The sequence below is a fragment of the Octopus sinensis genome, unplaced genomic scaffold (assembly GCF_006345805.1).
Source record: "Octopus sinensis unplaced genomic scaffold, ASM634580v1 Contig12074_ERROPOS162614+, whole genome shotgun sequence".
Taxonomy (NCBI): domain Eukaryota; kingdom Metazoa; phylum Mollusca; class Cephalopoda; order Octopoda; family Octopodidae; genus Octopus; species Octopus sinensis.
The window spans coordinates 95,001-112,972 of NW_021832532.1; the positions used below are offsets into that span (position 1 = coordinate 95,001).

General features: G+C 38.8%; 1 long non-coding RNA gene across 1 annotated transcript in view; it reads left to right on the forward strand.

Moving 5' to 3' along the window:
* LOC115229193 overlaps positions 1–17,972 on the forward strand; it is a 37,419-nt gene that overhangs the window by 5,786 nt on the left and 13,661 nt on the right. Inside the window, exon 3 of the long non-coding RNA XR_003883306.2 lies at positions 14,099–14,215. This is a non-coding gene — a long non-coding RNA (uncharacterized LOC115229193). The remainder of the gene's footprint in view (positions 1–14,098; positions 14,216–17,972) is intronic.

Here is a 17,972-nt window from a genome sequence, read left to right on the forward strand (position 1 = left end):
TGATAAAAAATGGAGCCGACCCAAAATGCAGATTCTGTAACGATGAGATTGAAACAATAGACCACCTAATCTCAGGGTGTAGAGTCTTAGCACCTGCAGAATTTAAAGCAAGACATGACAGAGTCGGCCAGTATTTACATTGGACAATATGTCAGTATTATAAAATAAAAACCGCTGACAAATGGTATAACCACCATCCTGGAGCTGTGACTGAGGGAGAAAATGTGTCGATTCTATGGGACTTCCCCATACAGACCGACAAGACTATAAAAGCTAATAAACCGGATATTATTATAAAAGATTAGACAAAAAAGATGTTTATTAATTGACATGAGCATCCCTTGCAATCACAATATAGCAGCAAAAGAATTTGACAAGATTTGTAAATATAAAGACCTGCTAATAGAAATTGACAAAATGTGGCATCTCTAGGAATGATAAAAAAATGTACTGAAACCTATTTGAAAATGATTCCAGGTTTACCATCCCTACAGGACGTGCAAAAATTCGTATTAACTGGAACGGCTCATGTACTGAGAAGAGCATTATCGCTGTGAAAACAACATCCATCCATGAACTTATTTATTTATAAATTTTTAAATACATATTTTATCTGTGAATTTGCATGTGTAATCTGGGAATGCATACAATGAGCTACTCTGCCCTAGGTGTATGGAAAACACTCGGCAAGAAACGGAAGAAAATTTGAAGAAAGGAGGAAAAAACATAATAATAATAACAATAATAATAATAATAATAATATAATAATAATAATAATAATAATAATAATATGTTTCTTTATTAGCCACACAGGGCTGAACACAGAGGGGACAAAATACAAAGTAGAGCTTTTCTTTTTGGGGAGAAAAAAATGGGGGTAGGTTTTTGACCAAAAGGGATCATAAAAAAAACGATCAATAAGTATCATGTATCACAGAAATATCATGATGTAAAGTGTAAAGGGAGAAACAGATAAGGTTTATCCATGGAAAGAAAAGCCTATGGAAAAGACCATGTTAACCTTGGTCAATAATGTCACATATTAACACATTTATTTGCAAGTAAGTAAATCTCTGTTTTAAATTTTCCTGGGTTCATAGGATTATGCTCAAGGTGGCTTCATCATTCATACGTGTCATCCTTGCTACATTCACCCATCTTTTTTTGAAACATTCACTAGACAAAACTTGCCTCTCTACTCTCACTTTGCTTTTCAAGTGATACTTGAAGAAGTTGATGAGAGATTGACCAGAGAGGAAAGTGCTTGTCTCTAATCCTTTCAGACACGTCCACCAGATACATTGTTTCGCCATAGTCACAAGTATGATGAAAATAGCTCTTCCTTCCCATTTGAAGGAAGGAGGCGTGATGATATTGATGATAGACTTGGCTGATAAACTGACTCATCCCACACGTGACAGCAGTCATTCGACATAAGCTCACAGGTCGGAAATGGTTGGACACTGCACGAGTGCGTGCAGAATGGTTTCATCACTCTGACCGCATCTCGGGCAGGTTGGCCCCGTGTTTTCGAGCCATGTCTATAGAGCTTATCCCGAACGGGTAGTGCTTTTCGGTAGCACTGACAGGCCAGGGATCTCTGGAAGTTGTCCATAGGTCCTAGCCCAAAAGTCGTCTTGAACAGGCAGGTCAGGTATTCCTTTTGACGCCCAGGTTTGCCCTGAGATCATCGTCGTGCCTCCCCTTCACTAATAGAATGCTTTGGTTGTATTGAAGTTGCTCAAGATCGACCCGCGATGGCATAGTTGCTTGAGAGCAACGCGATACTTGTGGTGCCATTCGCCCTTCCTCGGCCTCTCTTTTTGATCCACGACTGCAGTTTGGACATGGAGATGAGCTGCGGGAAAGCGTGCCTCACAAACGGTGACCACACCTGTTCACCATCGTCTATGTAGAGCCGGGGGTGTCGCAGTCTCAGCGCATGTCTGTGCATTATCAACCACGGCATGCCCAGCCCTCCTTTTAATGGGTGTTGACAACAAATGGATTGCCTGACCATCGGGATGCATCTTTTCCACAAGAAGCAGAAGAGAATGCATTCTAGTTTGGTGATGGTAGGGTCGGGACAAGGCATGACGGTCAGGCAGTAGTAGATGATGGATGCGATGTATGTGTTTCCACCTCTGCACAACCTTTTAGAGACAGTTTCCTCTCGGCCCATTATCAGGCGAGAGTGACCACCCTACTCATTATCTTGTTCCAGTTCTTCTCCATTTGGAGGTCCGAACAAACCAGACCTCGAGCAACTCGACCGGACCATCAATCCAGTGTCCTATGATGGAGGCGCTGGTGGACGGCATGGGCTTGGTTCTCCATGTACCGAGCTGCAAGCTCACTAACTTTTCTCGGATGATTATTGCTCCTTTACCACTTCGTAGTCTTTCAGTGTCTCACCGACCAGCTCCATGTGCTTGTGGCTAGACACTATGATGGACATCGTCCGCGTATGCAGACATGCTTGTCCCGCATCCCAATTCTCGCAGGATGCCCCTCAGAGTCACCAGAGTCAATACGTATAGAAGTGATGAGAGGGGGGCATCCCTGACGGACCGAATGTGCAATGTCAAAAGGTCTCGATAGATGTCCATTTATGCAAATTACTGAATGAATGCCTCTGTACAAAGCAGCTATCCAGCTGCAGAAGACGGGACCAAAACCAGCCTCTTTGAGGACAGCCTCCAAATATTGATGGTCTACCCTATTGAAAGCTTTCAATTGTTCCAAATTGATCTGGGCCCTACCCGTGCCAGGTTCCTTAACTACCTTGTATATGATGTAGCACATCAGTTGTCATGGATGATGCGTCCTGGCACGGCGCACTTTTGTGCCTTGTTGTCGAGTTTCTCGATGACAAGGCCAACCTTTGGCTAACACCTTGACCAAAATTTTCAAGTCTGCATTAAGTAGAGTGATGGGCCTAAAGTTATCTATTACATACCCCTTGTTTAGATCTTTTTTCAGCAGTGTTATGGCTTCTCGGCTCACAAAACCGGGGATGCTCCCGTTTTGCTGCGAGTTGCAGTACACCGCTGCCAAGAGTCTCCAAACAAGTCTGGCATACAACTGTAAAGCTCATAGGATAGACCATACAAACCCGGTGATTTGTCCCTCGAGCATTCTGCCATCGTGTCCTGCACTTCCGCCACGATGATGGCACCTTCGCAGTGCCCTGCCTCTCTTGTCAAGAGTCATGGCAGGCTATGTATGTAGGTACTGAAGTCCCCCCTGTTTTCTCTCCTGCCACTCGTCCCGAACTGTTGGGCAAAATGCTGTTGAAAAGCCTCACACATTTTACTTGGCTTGAGTAATTCGTGCCCCTGTTCACCTACCAGAGACCGAATGGTGGCTTTGTTACCTTGTTGCACCTCTGCCACCTGGGCCTCTCATGTGGTTCCAAATAATAATGACAATAATAATAATAATAATAATAACAACAACACCAACACCAGATATTCTGCTCAAAACCACAAATTTGCGTGTTAGTTGTTTGACCTTAATCAGGTGAGCATGTCCATAGTGGCTGACAATATGTGCATCTCTGATCACAAGCGGAGTAATGGGGGAGCATCATAACCATGTTTTGAGATGGATTCTTTAGGGGCTTGAATAATTCACCCCTGGAAACAAAGGTATTTTTATTTGTCATCCTTAGACCACCCTTATATAGGAACTTTTGAGCGGGATGGACTAATTGATCTGAAGAAAATTCTAACTGGGTTCCATCTGCAAGACCATGTACTGTCTATTGTGAAATGAGGTCACCATGTTCCACACAATTGGTTGTGATGCATATGATTGGTGTACCCTTATCAGGTGCATTGTCATGATGATTATATTGCTTTTTCCATATTTGTACCCCAGCATCACTTTGGCATATACTGTTCATCATCATCATCACTTAACGTCTGCTTTCCATGCTGGTATGGGTTGGACGATTTGACTGAAAACTGGTGAGCTGCGGGGCTGCACTAGGTTCCAGTCTGATTTTGCAGGGTTTCTACTACTGGATGCCTTTCCTAATGCCAACCACTCAGAGAGAGTAGTGGGTGCTTTTTACGTGCTACTGGATGGGTGCCATTGACCTGACATCAGTATCACTCACAATTATGATCTTAATTGGCTTGACAGGTTAACATAAGCACTGTATATTGCCAAGGGTCTTGGTCACCTGACACTGCCTCCATGGGGTCCAATGCATGAATGTTGCTTTTTATATGCCACCGGCATGGATGCCAGTCAGATGGCATTGGTATTGGTCACGACTCTGATTTCATTCAGTTCAACAGGTTTTCACAAACACAGCATATTGCCCAGTGATTGAAGGGTGCTTTTAATGGGCCACTTAAATGACATTGGCATCAGCCATGACTATGGTCTCACTTGGGTCTTCTCAAGCATGGCATATCGTCAAAGTCTTGGTCATTTGTCATTGTTTCTGTGAGGCCCAGCATTTGAAGATTATGCATCACTACCTCATCCCACGTCTTCCTGGGTCTATCACTTCCACAGGTTCCCTCCATCATTAGAGTGCAACATTTCTTCACACAGTTGTCCTCATCCATACACATCACATGACCATATCAGTGCAGTCATCTGTCTTGCACACCACATCTGATGCTTCTTATGTCCAACTGTTATCTCAGGAGTGCTTGCACTCTGTTATGCACACACACTGACATTACACATCCAATGGAGCATACTAGCTTCATTTCTTTCAATGTTGTTATTATTATTTGTTGTTGTTGTTGTTGTTATTATTATTATTATTATCATTATTATTATTATTATTATTATTATTATTGTTCAGTAGTTTTATTTTTATTGCATGCTTTCACTTCACTACCGAGCGCAGCTCTGTGTGCCTTGGGTATGTGCTGTGATTTGTTGTGATGCTCTGATGGTTATTGTATGGAAAGTGTTCTGCGTAGGATGTGTGCAGTGCCTAGTAGTGCAATTTTCTGTATGTTATATGTGTTTGTAAGTCCTGGTGTTTTTGTTATGTATTTATCGGAATATTTTTTTATCATGCCTCATGCACCTACTATGATAGGAATTGTTTCTTTTTTTTTTATTCCACATTCTGGTTACCTCTATTTCCAGGTCTTTGTATTTTGAAAGTTTCTCCATTTCTTTTAGAGATACATTGTCATCTGCCGGTATTGATACATCAATTAGAAAGCATTTTTTTTTTTATGATCTCTGACAACTATATCTGGTCTGTTGGCATTAATTTCTCTATCTGTGTGTTTCGGCATATCCCAGAGTATGGTTGCTTTCTCGTTTTCTGTGACCTTTTCTGGTGTGTGCCTATACCATCTTTTTTCTGTTGTTATTCCATAATGTTGGCATAGCTTCCAGTGTATGTAGGTTCCAACTCTGTCATGTCTGTGAATATATTCCTTCTTAGCCAGGACTGGGCAGCCAGAGATAATATGATTTATTGTTTCTTGTCCATCTCCACATATTCTGCAGTTACTTGTTATATTTCTTTTCATTACATGTTTTTGGTAATTTCTGGTGGGGAAGCTTTGGTCTTGTGCTGCAATTAAAAATCCCTCTGTCTCTGCTTTGAGTCCTGAGCTTCCCAACCATTGCTGGGATTTTTCTTTGTCTATTTATTTGCATTTAGTTTAGTGCAGTATTTACCATGAAGGGGCTTTTCTTGCCATCATTTTATCATGGTTCTTTGCTGTTCTATTTTTAGTTTGGATTTCATTTGTTTTATAGCTTTTGTTGTTTCTTCTCTTCTTCTTCTTCTTCTTCTTCTTCTTCTTCTTCTTCTTCTTCATATTTATTAGGTGGTATGATTTCTTGTTTGTATTTGTCAGCTTCCTTAAATACTGAGAACAGTTTTTTGTTTTGCTCGTGTTTTGCCGCTATTTGTATCAGTTTTCCTTCCTTCTGAAGTAGATATTTTTGCAGTCCTATGGTGGTTATTTAATAGTAGTTTTTCAGCTGTATAAGGCCTCTACCACCTTCTATACGTTGTATATATAGTCTTTCTATGTTAGATTTTGGGTGATGCATCCTAGATCCTGTCATTATTTTTCTTGTTTTCCTATCTATTTTGGTCAGTTCATTTAGTGTCCAGTTAAGGATATTGTAGCTGTAACTTATAACTGGGACAGCTAAAGTGTTAATACCTATTATCTTGTTTTTAGTATTGAGCTCTGTTTTTAGTATTGATCTAACTCGTCTATAATATTCTTTTTTTATTTTCTCTTTCATTTGTGTGTGTTGTGTCTTATCTAGTTCATGGATTCCTAAGTATTTGTAAGTTTGGCTTTGGTCTAATTCTTTTATTTCATTGGTTTTATCTAGTGCGATGTTGCTACTCTTTACTAGTTTTCCTTTTTTCAGGGTTACTTTGGCGCATTTTTCTAATCCAAATTTCATATCTATTTCTTTGGTAAATCCATGAACTGTCTTTAATAGTGTTTCCAGCTGTTTGTCATTTGCAGCGTATAGTTTTAGGTCATCCATATATAAAAGGTGGCTGATCGTTTTGCCGTAACATTTATATCCGCATCCAGTTCTATTTAGCATATCAGATAGAGGTGACAGTGCCAAGCAGAAAAGGAGTGGAGAGAGCGTGTGTCCCTGGAATATTCCTCTTCTAATGGGGATGTCTTTGGTTTTCATGAGTTCCTCTTTTGTTTGGAGGTGTAGGACTGTTTGCCATTTATTCATAGAGTGCCCTATGAATTTTGTGATTGTTGGTGCTACTTTGTTAATGGCTAGTGTTTCGAGGATCCATGTGTGGGGGATGCTATCAAACGTCTTTTTGTAGTCGATCCAGGCCATACTGAGGCCTTTTTTCTTTCTGTGGCTGTCTTCAGTTATGGCTTTATTAATCATTAGTTGATCTTTACAGCCATATGAGCCTTTGCGGCATCCTTTCTGCTCTTCTGGAAACAGGTTGTTTTCGTCCAGGTGCTTGTTCAACCTTTGCGATATCACTGCAGTAAATGCCTTGTACATTGTAGGGAGACAGGTTATTGATCTGTAGTTTTCTGGTTTTGCTGTCTCATTTGATTTGGGAATTAAGATGGTTTTCCCCTTCGTGAGCCATTCAGGCATTGTCTCTGGCTCTGCTAGTATGCTGTTAAAGTTTTCAGCCAGCTTTTTGTGCATTCCTGTTTGATATTTCAACCAGAAGTTGGGGATCTTGTCATGCCCAGGTGCCTTCCAGTTGCTTAGTCTTTGCAGTGCCTGGGTGACCTCTTCAGTTGTTATGGGGGTCAAAAGTTGCTCAGATGCTGATTTTGTTGTTTTAATACTCCTTTTTTTTTGGTTGTTCGTTTGCCAACCATATTTCTCTCCAGAATCCTTCCATTTCTTCTGCCATTGGTGCTGCAGTGATATCTATTTTATTTTTGCCAAGTTCTTGGTAGAACTTTTTGGGGTTGGAGTTGAACTTTTTGTTTTGTTCAAGAAGCGCTGCCGTTTCTCGTACTGGTGGATCCTGTGTGCTTTGGCAAGGATATCTTGCTTCAGCTTTCCTTTTATCTCAGGTAAATCGTTTTCTGTGATGTTATATTTGTGGAGTATTTTTGCTTTCCTTTTGTTGCTCAGTAGCGTTGATTGTCTACTGATTTCATTAAGAATCGACAGATCTTTTCTCATTTTTTGTATTTTGTTTTGGATGTTATTTATCCACAGGGTTTGTTTGGGTGGTAGTGCTCCTGTTTGGATGGGTTTGAGTGAGTATCCAGGTTCTTTTGTGGCTGCAGTGGCTGCTGCGTATACTAAGTCATTTAGCTCAGTGATATCGCTTTTTGTTTCAGTGGCTATCAGTTCCGTGACAGCTAGGTTTTTGCTGTTTATAATTGGTGTTGTTGTTTTGTCTATTTTGATTTTTGGGAGGTATGGTTGGTGGTCCATTTTGAGCTCTGTGGTTTTCAGTTCTTTGATTATTTTACTTTTTATATTATCATAATCATTAGGCTCCCTTGCGTTGTTTCCAGGTTTTAGATTTGTGTCGCTTTCTTTCTTATTTATATGTTTGTTTGTCGTGTTTTGGCTTGCTGTTTGTCGTGTATTATTATGCATCCTTACGATCTGGGTTTGTTGTTTTTTTGTTTACATCGTGTTTGTTGGAATGTTACGTTTGTCTTCGTGTTTTACTGTTTCAGTGTTTATTATTATTATATTATTATTATTATTATTATTATTATTATCATTATTATTATTATTATTAAAGTGAGGGATGTGATGGCAGAATGCTTGAGGGACAAATTGCCAGGTTTGGATGGTCTATCCTATGAGCTTTACAGTTGTATGCCAGACTTGTTTGGAGACGTCTTGGCAGCGGTGTACTGCAACTCGCAGCAAAACGGGAGCACCCCCGGTTTTGTTAGCCGAGGAGCCAACACATTTCTTTCAAGCGTATGCATGTCCTCAGCAGTCTCAACCCATGTTTCACTGCTGTGTAGTAAGGTTGTTCACACACAAGTATCATACAGTCTGCCTTTCACTCTGAGTGCGAGTTACTTTGTTACCAGGAGAGGTAGGAGCTCTCTGAATTTTGTCCTATTCTTATTCTAGCAGGTATGCTTTCAAAGCTATTGATTTGGTCACTTAGGTAAAAAAAAGCTATCGACTACTTCTAGTTTTCTCCCCTGGAATTTGATGGAATCTATTTTCTGTACGTTTCTGATGTTTGTTGTACCTGTGCACCTTCAACACACAAAAACTATCTGCCCTGTTAACTTTCCGCTGATATTGTTGCATCTCTGATGTGTCCATAACTTACACCAGGTACATCTTATGGAGTTCCTACTTATGCCTTTTCAACAGATCAATTGTGGCCATCTACCTTAAGAGATTTGTGATTTGTCCACCTTCCTACTTACTAAGACTTTGGTTTTTGCTAATTTAACTCTAAGGTTCTTTGATTCTAGACCTTGCTTCCACACCTGAAACTTTTTCTCTAGTTCTGGTAGTGATTCAGCTATAAGAGCAAAGTCATCAGCATAGAAGAACTCATAGGGGCAACCTGTCTTGAATTCCTCTGTTATCGCCTGGCGGACTATGATGAACAAGAAGGAACTGAGGTAAACCCCTACTTGGTGAACCCTTACTTGTACCCTGAATTCTTCTCTATACTCATTGCCAATCCTTACCTTACTGACACCTTACTCCCTGTACATGGCTTGTATAGCTCTCATCAACCACGTGTCTATCCCTAATTTCCACATTAACTGTGTCTCATGGGCAGGATATGCTTACTAGTCTTGTTTGATAATTGTCCTAGATGTATTATCTTCAACAAAATCATCCTTTGATAGGAACAGATAAAATGTATAACTAAACAAAAAAATACAAAAAATTCGCAATGTCTATAGACGAAAACACATACCAGATCAGTTGTCACTTGAATCAACAAGGGCTGCATCCCTCAAGGAGGAATCAGCCTAGGGTTGAAAAGTTTGCATTTGAAACAAGCTCTTCTCCAAATATGGACTTGAATAAGATTAATCTCAATCCAGTCCTTTTAAGTTCAGATGCACTAAGAAGACAAAGATCTAAATGTTACAAATGAACCTGAGAAACTTACAAGTAAGTGATATATACATTCTATTGCTCATTGGGCAAATCATCTGAATCCAAATACATGGTAAATTCTTTTAAGGTATGGAGAGAAAGAAATCTAGACATTAGACCAAACATGGATGAAAACAAACTTACAAATATAAGAGACATTCTTAGAAACAAATGATTACCAGATGCAGAATTAAATGAAATCAAGAGGAAAGTTGGAAAGATTTGAAAATATAAACACGAAGGAAGGATGAAAATGAATACATGACAGTAGAGAAACCTTAAAACTTCATGACCAATTTTGACCTATAATAAATTAGATCACTCAAAATCAGATGTGGATCACCTTTATTTCTCTGGATGAAGTAGAGTTAGAGGAATGATCGCGCTTGAGCTGCTGTGCAAAATATCAAATGTTGGGCTCAAACAATACCTTAAAACTTCAGATTACTGGATGTTGAAAACAGTTTCAGAATATGGAAGGAAGAAAAGTTTGCGATCAATCTTGAAAGAAACACTTTTCTGTGGGACAAACCCACTGTAGTTCAGACTTCTGCCACTAGAAGCCACTTGATGTAACCCTCAAGCACGAGTATGCTGGGCAGCGTCGTTGAGTGTAGTCCTACTGCCATGTGGTGTGTCTTTGTTTTTCAGTGCTTCTTCCCTGTGCATTGATCTTTGTGATGGCTGAAACGAAGAAACAGTATGTGTCCATGAATTTCTGTTTTCTACTGGGGAAAATGGCTGCCAAAACAGTTGTTATGCTTCAAGTAACTTACAAAGACACTGCCATGAGCAAAACACAAGTTTATGAGTGATTTCCACTTTTTAGGAATGGTCATTTGTCACTTGAAAACCAACTTCATTCAGGATATCCATTGACCTCCTGAATGATTAAAACCATCATGAAAATTCATGAACCGATCTTGGAATACCATCACTGACAGTTGACAAACTTGTTGATATGATTGGTGTGTCTTGGAGCTCCTGCCAACAAATTTTGAGCAAGGAATTGCGAATGAAAAGAGTTGCAGCAAAATTTGTGCCTCACTTACTCTCGGAAGATCAAAACCAATCACAACTGAATCCATGTCATGAACTGAAAGAATATTTAGAAATTGATCCAGACCTTTTTTTTTTGAAGGTCATCACTGGTGAGGAAAGTTGGTGCTATGGAATTTGCAGATGTGGAAGAGGTGAAGTGAAAAACAACAGAGATGTTAAAATGCATCATTTTGCAAGAGTTCCAGCACTGCTTTGAACAGTGGAAAATGCATCTGGAATGATGCATTGCTTGAAATGGAGAAAAGTGATCAAAGTGTAAACATATAGAACTGTGTGAATAAAATAATATTGCAAAATCCTGGCTTCTTTTGGGTACCCTCACATATATTATTTTCTACTCTAGGCACAAGGCCCAAAATTGTTGAGGAAGTGAGGCAGTCGATTAGATTGATCCAAGTATGCAACTGGTGCCTAATTTATCGTCCCAGAAGGCTAAAAAAGTTAATCTTGGCGGAATTTGAACTCTGAACGTAAAGACAAACATATATATTACAACAGCCTTCTATTTTCATCTACCAAATTTACTCACGAGACATTGGACAGTCTGAATATTATAGTAGAAGACTAAAGTGCTGCTCAGTAGGACTAAAACCAAAACTATTTTGTTGTTAAATGAACTATTTAACTTCATAGCCATTCTTGCACCTATGCATACAAAGATCACTTAATAATCAGTTAAATCATAACTGAAAACTCTAGGATGAGAAAAAAGTGTCAGGTCTTGGCATAGGTTGATTGGTATCCAGAAGGCTTTTATAGTGTTCTCCACTCATGGATTCGTGAAACATTAGCCAATCACAAGTGGATACACCAACCATGTGAAATGAATGAGAAATAAATTTGGAGATTCAAACAGAAGAGGTAAACATAAAAATGAACAACATTGCTGTTAGAAGAAGAATATTCCACGTAGACTCTCTGTCCTCATACCTTTTCTGCATGGTATTGTTCCTCTGGAATAAATGCTAAGCCAGACTGACTATGGGTATAAGCATTTCGATAACAACTTTCTGTTATATATTAACTCTTAACATTCTATACAACAAATAGGACCAAACCATCTTCGTTTATGTTTGTTGTAAAGAAGGTTATGAACTCTCAATCAAAGAAAATCATTTATGTTTTGCAATGTTTGTTATTAGCATCAACCCAATGTGTTGCTGAATTTTTGTGATTTTTTCCTAGACTTTGTTTTATAGAAACTTATTTTTAAAAATTGTTATGGCAGATAAGTCTTTGAAGGTGATAACTAGAGGAATATATCTCTTTCATGCACACTCAATATCTGACTTTGATCTGTCGAATTTTTCATTGAGTAACTTGAACAAAATCTTGTCTGAAGAATGTTTAGACAGTGAGCCTTTTTGTTTTGTTGAATATCTTTTCTCAATTTTTTCTTCTTGTAATTTCAACAGTACAACTAAGAAGCTATAAAGATCTATCACTTTCTTCCAATGCTTTGAAATTTGGGCAGACTTGGGTATATTTATCATTGGGTTAACAATAATGAACTTAAAAATCTGCTTGAAAATGCACGTATTTTGTTTGTGATGTTTGTATGCCCATATTTATTACCAATATCTTTCTTTTCATCATTTTTTAATATTGTATCTGTTTTCAGTTAATATTATGACATTAATTAACAATCTCATTTGTATACATAAAATTCAAAACAAATAAGACTAAGTCTTTTCTACAATACTGTCTATTTTGACAATAATCTGGCCATAATGAAAGACTTATAAACATTTGAATAAACAAACCCATTTGCAGATATTTTCTGCTCAGTTATTGCAGCACTGAGATTTTAACTTTGAAAATTTTCAATACAATGTTAAAAGTTAATGTACTTAAGTTGTATTCTGCACAGGAAAAGCAAGAAACCTTGCATGTGAGACATGGTGTACAGCTTTAATATGGAGATTAGTACAAAATACCTTCTAAAACAATGTACCAAAGCCACCTAAAAAGTGAGGGAAATATATAAAATATAGACATACCATGTTATACCTAAATAAATGTTAAATTGAGACAGATTTATAATTAGCAGATAACTTGCTATGTACAATGAAAGAAAATGTTAGGGTAGAATATTACAAATTTATTAGATTAATTCTTAAAAAAGTTCATGCACATCAATACTTTTGCTGAATTGGTAATTAGTTTAGCTTAATATTCTCAACTGGATGCTAAATGATTTGGTTAGACCAGACTGGAAATAATGAATATTTATTTAGAATATGCCACTCAAAATCTGACATACGAATATTATATTCACCATGAATACTGGGATGTAGGGGTACTATGCATGTAGAAATCTATTATAAGATATCAAATGTGGGACTACAAAAGTATTTAAGAATAAAAGGAGACTAATACAAAGAGTGACAAAAGATGAACAAGAATAAAAGCAAAACTGCTTTTTATTTCTTATCAGACCATTAACTACAAAATTGAGGTTGAAATAACCTTCATCTGTGAGGATGATAGAAAAATAACAAGAGATATTGTGGAAACAAAAAGTTCAAAATGGAGGTAGAGAACTAGCATGATAAAATGATGCAAAGGAAAGACACTACATGGCCAATAGATGAAAAGGCTGAAAAGAAGAAAAAGGGCAATAAATAATAGGGAAAACTCAGGACTGGCTGAAAAGCTTAGAACTTACAGCTGAGACTAAATTATTTTTGATTTGTGGCACAAGAACAAAGCAACACACCAGAAACTGCAAAAACTTGTAACGAAGTTGGAAATGTAAAATATGTGGAGGTTGTAAAGAAATAATTAGTGCAGTCTATGACAAAAGGGAATATATGCATACCTGACAGAATTGGAGGTTTCATACATTTGACATTATGCCATTATTGTGAAATCATTGAAGGAAAGACGTGGTGCAAATATACACTACAAAAGGATTCTACAGAAGGTGAAAGTGACTGTACATATAGATTTACACAAGCAGTGATATTAGTTAAATAACCCCAAGAAAGAAGAAAAAACCAAAAAAAAGGCATCCTAACAGAAAGAAATAAGGTCACTTTCAAGTATGAAGACATACAAGAAGAGATGTCTATAAGTATAATGTGATTGAAAACAAACAATCCCCCATAATATCAGCAACCTTGAGATAATACAAAGAATAGATGCATGATGAATACATAACCAAAACACCTGAATTCTCTCTCTCTCACACACACACACATACATGCTCATGCTATATACAGAAATCTCACTACTATGTACCGCATACATATTATATGAAACACTTAATGCAATGTAAGACAAATATTAAACAAATCATTGCATGTACTTTAAGGCAACTAGGACTGTGGTTGATTGTGCCTTGAAAGCAAGTTAAAAAAGACTACTGAAATATTAATAATGATTAACAAGTAAATACACACATTATTAAACAAATAAATAAAAACAAATAATGAAACTTAAACATTTCATTTTCTTTTTCTTGTAGAATTCAAAAGGAATTGAAGACTACATGAAAATTGATAAATATAAAGGTGTCATCACAGTAGTAAAAGCACTGGACTATGAAACAAGAAACTTTTTTGAATATACAGTACAAGTATCTGTAAGTATTTAAACTTAAATTATCTTTTCGTGGGTTTCCATTCTTATTGAAATGAAATGGTAACAGTATAATATATATACACATTCATACACACATGTCACATCTGTAGTAAGTTCTTAAGTTTTCTATATTTATTTTATGGTTTTAAGTTGAAATTTTGTAGACCAGCCCACTCAACGGAATATTGATTTTAAGAAGGGCATCCAACCATAAAAACCATGCCAAAACAGCACACAGAAGCATAGCACAGGCTCCAGATTCACCAGCTCCAGTCAAACCGCCCAACCCATGCCAGCATGGTAAGAGGACATTGAACAATGTCTGTCTGGTCAAACAAATCAGTTCCTTTCTCTTTATTCTTTCTGCTTGCACCAAAAGTATATGAATTTCAATGAGAAGCTCAACTCTCACATATTTTCAAAGAAAATAATTTTGCAGTTTCTTTAGCAACAAATAGTTTGGACATGCTTTGCTAATGGCAGCAAAGATATCAAGAAAAAGGGAAATATGAACTCACTTCCATACATTCACACAAACACATACTTATACATCATCATCATTTAATGTTCATTTTATTTGCTGGTATAGGCTGGACAGTTTGACAGTAAGTTCCAATGTCAACTTTGGCATAATTTCTATGGCTGGATACCCTTCCTAGTGTCAGTCACTTTACAGTGTGTATTACTCTTTTACTCTTTTACTTGTTTCAGTCATTTGACTGCGGCCATGCTGGAGCACCGACTTTAGTCGAGCAAATCGACCCCGGGACTTATTCTTTGTAAGCCCAGTACTTATTCTATCGGTCTTTTGCCAAACCGCTAAGTGACGGGGACGTAAACACACCAGCATCGGTTGTCAAGCAATGCTAGGGGGACAAACTTAGACACAAAAACACACACACACATACATATATATGTTTATATATATATATACGACAGGCTTCTTTCAGTTTCTGTCTACCAAATCCACTCACAAGCATTGGTCGGCCCGGGGCTATAGCAGAAGACACTTGCCCAAGATGCCACGCAGTGGGACTGAACACGGAACCATGTGCTTGGTTAGCAAGCTACTTACCACACAGCCTTTTATGGCACAACCAATGGTGAAGTTGCCAAGTTACTTGCAAGACAAAAAAGAAAACAAAGAAAATGTCCCCTCGACTGAGTGGACATGTATTTGAGAAATGAGGTGACTTTATGGCTGGTATTGGAGACAGAAGTATGATAGAGTGACAAGCAGAGGTATTTTGCTATAGAGGAGATACATGGCTACCCTATATCACATGAGGGTGAGTGATAGTAGGTGGGAGATAAGGATGGTGGGGATGAGTACCAGAGTGTACTCTCAAAATATAAGAAGGTAAATATGAAGGAGAAAATAGGTAGTAGATCAGGAGGGAAGAGGACCAGAAGGGTAATTTCATAAGAGTATGAGAGAATATTGATAGGTAGAGATGGAGCTGGAATTAGCTGTAGTGAGTGATGAACAAGGGTGGAGGTGTAGCTGATAGTAAATATCAGTATTGAAGTGGGAGAGTGAGAGAAATAGAAGTGGCTCAGAAAGGAAGAGTGATAAGCAGCAGCATAGGAGGTGTGGAGAGTATCATCATCATCATCATCATCATCGTTTAACGTCCGTTTTCCATGCTAGCATGGGTTGGATGGATCAAATGGGGTCTGGGAAAGCCAGAAGGCTGCGCCAGGCCCAGTCTGATCTGGCAGTGTTTCTACGGCTGGATGCTCTTCTTAACGCCAACACTCTGTGAGTGTAGTAGGTGCTTTACATGCCACCTGCACAGGTGCAAGACGAGGCTGGCAAACGGCCATGATCAGATGGTGCATTTTATGTGCCACCGGCACGGAGGCCAGTCGGGGCAGTGCTGGCAACGGCCACGTTCGGATCACAGCTGCAATTTCCATTGATGTTTATTGATTTTGATTTTGATTTTGATTTTCCTTTTCACTTGCCTCTACAGGTCTTCACAAGTAGGGATTGTGTCACAAGAAGGAAAGGTATACATAAGTGGGTTGGCTACGTCCCAGGTAGCCATGGGTTATGGTCTCACTTGTCCTGCCAGGTCTTCCCCCACACAGCATACTTCCAAAGGTCTCGGTCTCTGGTCATTTCTTCGGTGAGACCTAATGTTCGAAGGTCGGCTTCACCACCTCATCCCAGGTTTTCTTGGGTCTACCTCTTCCACAGGTTCCCTTAACCACTAGGATGTGGCACTTTTTCACACAACTATCTTCATCCATTCTCACTACATGACCATACCAGCGCAAACGTCTCTCTTACACACCACAACTGATGCTTCTTATGTCCAACTTTTCTCTCAAGGTATTTATACTCTGTCGAGTATGAACACTGACATTACACATCCATCGGAGCATACTGGCTTCATTTCTTGCGAGCTTACACATGTCCTCAGCAGTTACAGCCCAAGTTTCACTGCCATGTAGCATGGCTGTTCATACACATGCGTCATACAGTCTGCCTTTTATTCTGAGCGAGAGGCCTTTTGTCACCAGCAGAGGTAAGAGCTCTCTGAACTTTGCCCAGGCTATTCTTACTCTAGCAGTTACACTTTCAGCACACCCACCCCCGCTACTGACTTAGTCACCTAGGTAACGGAAGCTATCAACTATTTCTAGTTTTTCTCCCTGAAACGTGATAGAAGTTGGTCTCAGAGCATTTTCAGTGTTTATTGCTCCTGAGCATCTACCACATACAAAGACTATCTTCCTAGTTAGCCTTCCTTTGACATTGCTGCACCTCTTATGTGTCCATAGCTTACATTTGGTGCATCTTATAGAGTTTCTACCTATGCCTTTTCTACAGATCGAGTAGGCCATCTACCTGAAGCATTTTAAGCATTTCAGCAGTAATTCTTAGAAAAAGTAATCTTTGTATATGGAAGATGCACTGGGAACACAAATGCTAAGGGCACACAGGAAACAGATTTTCTCAAATGCCAAGGAGGTTCTCTAGAGACAAAGATAATCTCTGCTATCTTGGTGGCTAAACTAGCAGTGAAGCAAGATATTTTGAATGTTTAATTATTAGAATAAGAATAGGACAGAGAATGTTCAGAGGACTATTAACTACCAGAGTGAAAGTCAGATTGTATGATGCTTGGGCATGAAATGCAATGCTATTTGGTATGAGATGTGGGCACTGAACACAGAAGACATGTGAAGACTGGAGAAGAATGGAGGGAATATGCTCTCTTGGATCTACATCAATGTAGATATCTTTTTTCAACCCCACTCATATCTGTTATTGATGACAGCCCCAACTCCCTAATCACTTCTGTCTTCCCACTCACTTTAGCCTCTAACCTCCATCTCTACGACTGTCACTTGCCTTCCATCCCCATCCAATTTCAAAATTTGCACAGCATCTTATTACTTCTGATTTGTCCAGTGTGTGAGAGAGAATCGTGATGTGGTAGGGGAGAAATGTGTTCGCATGGATGATGGTTCACTTGCACTGAATGAGGATGCAAAGAGAGAGGTATGGAGACACCATTATGAGAAGCTGCTAAATAAGGAAAATAAATGGGATAAAGAGAGTCTGCCAAATGTCGCCCCAACAGAGGGACCAGCTATCCGAGTTGACAGTTCCTTAGTAGTTAAGGCAATTAGAAGCATGAAGACAGGGAAAGCCCCAGGCCCATCAGGTATTTCTGCAGAGATGCTTAAAATATCTGGTAGTGTCGGCTATAGCCTAGTCACCCGTATAGTTAACCAGTTTACAA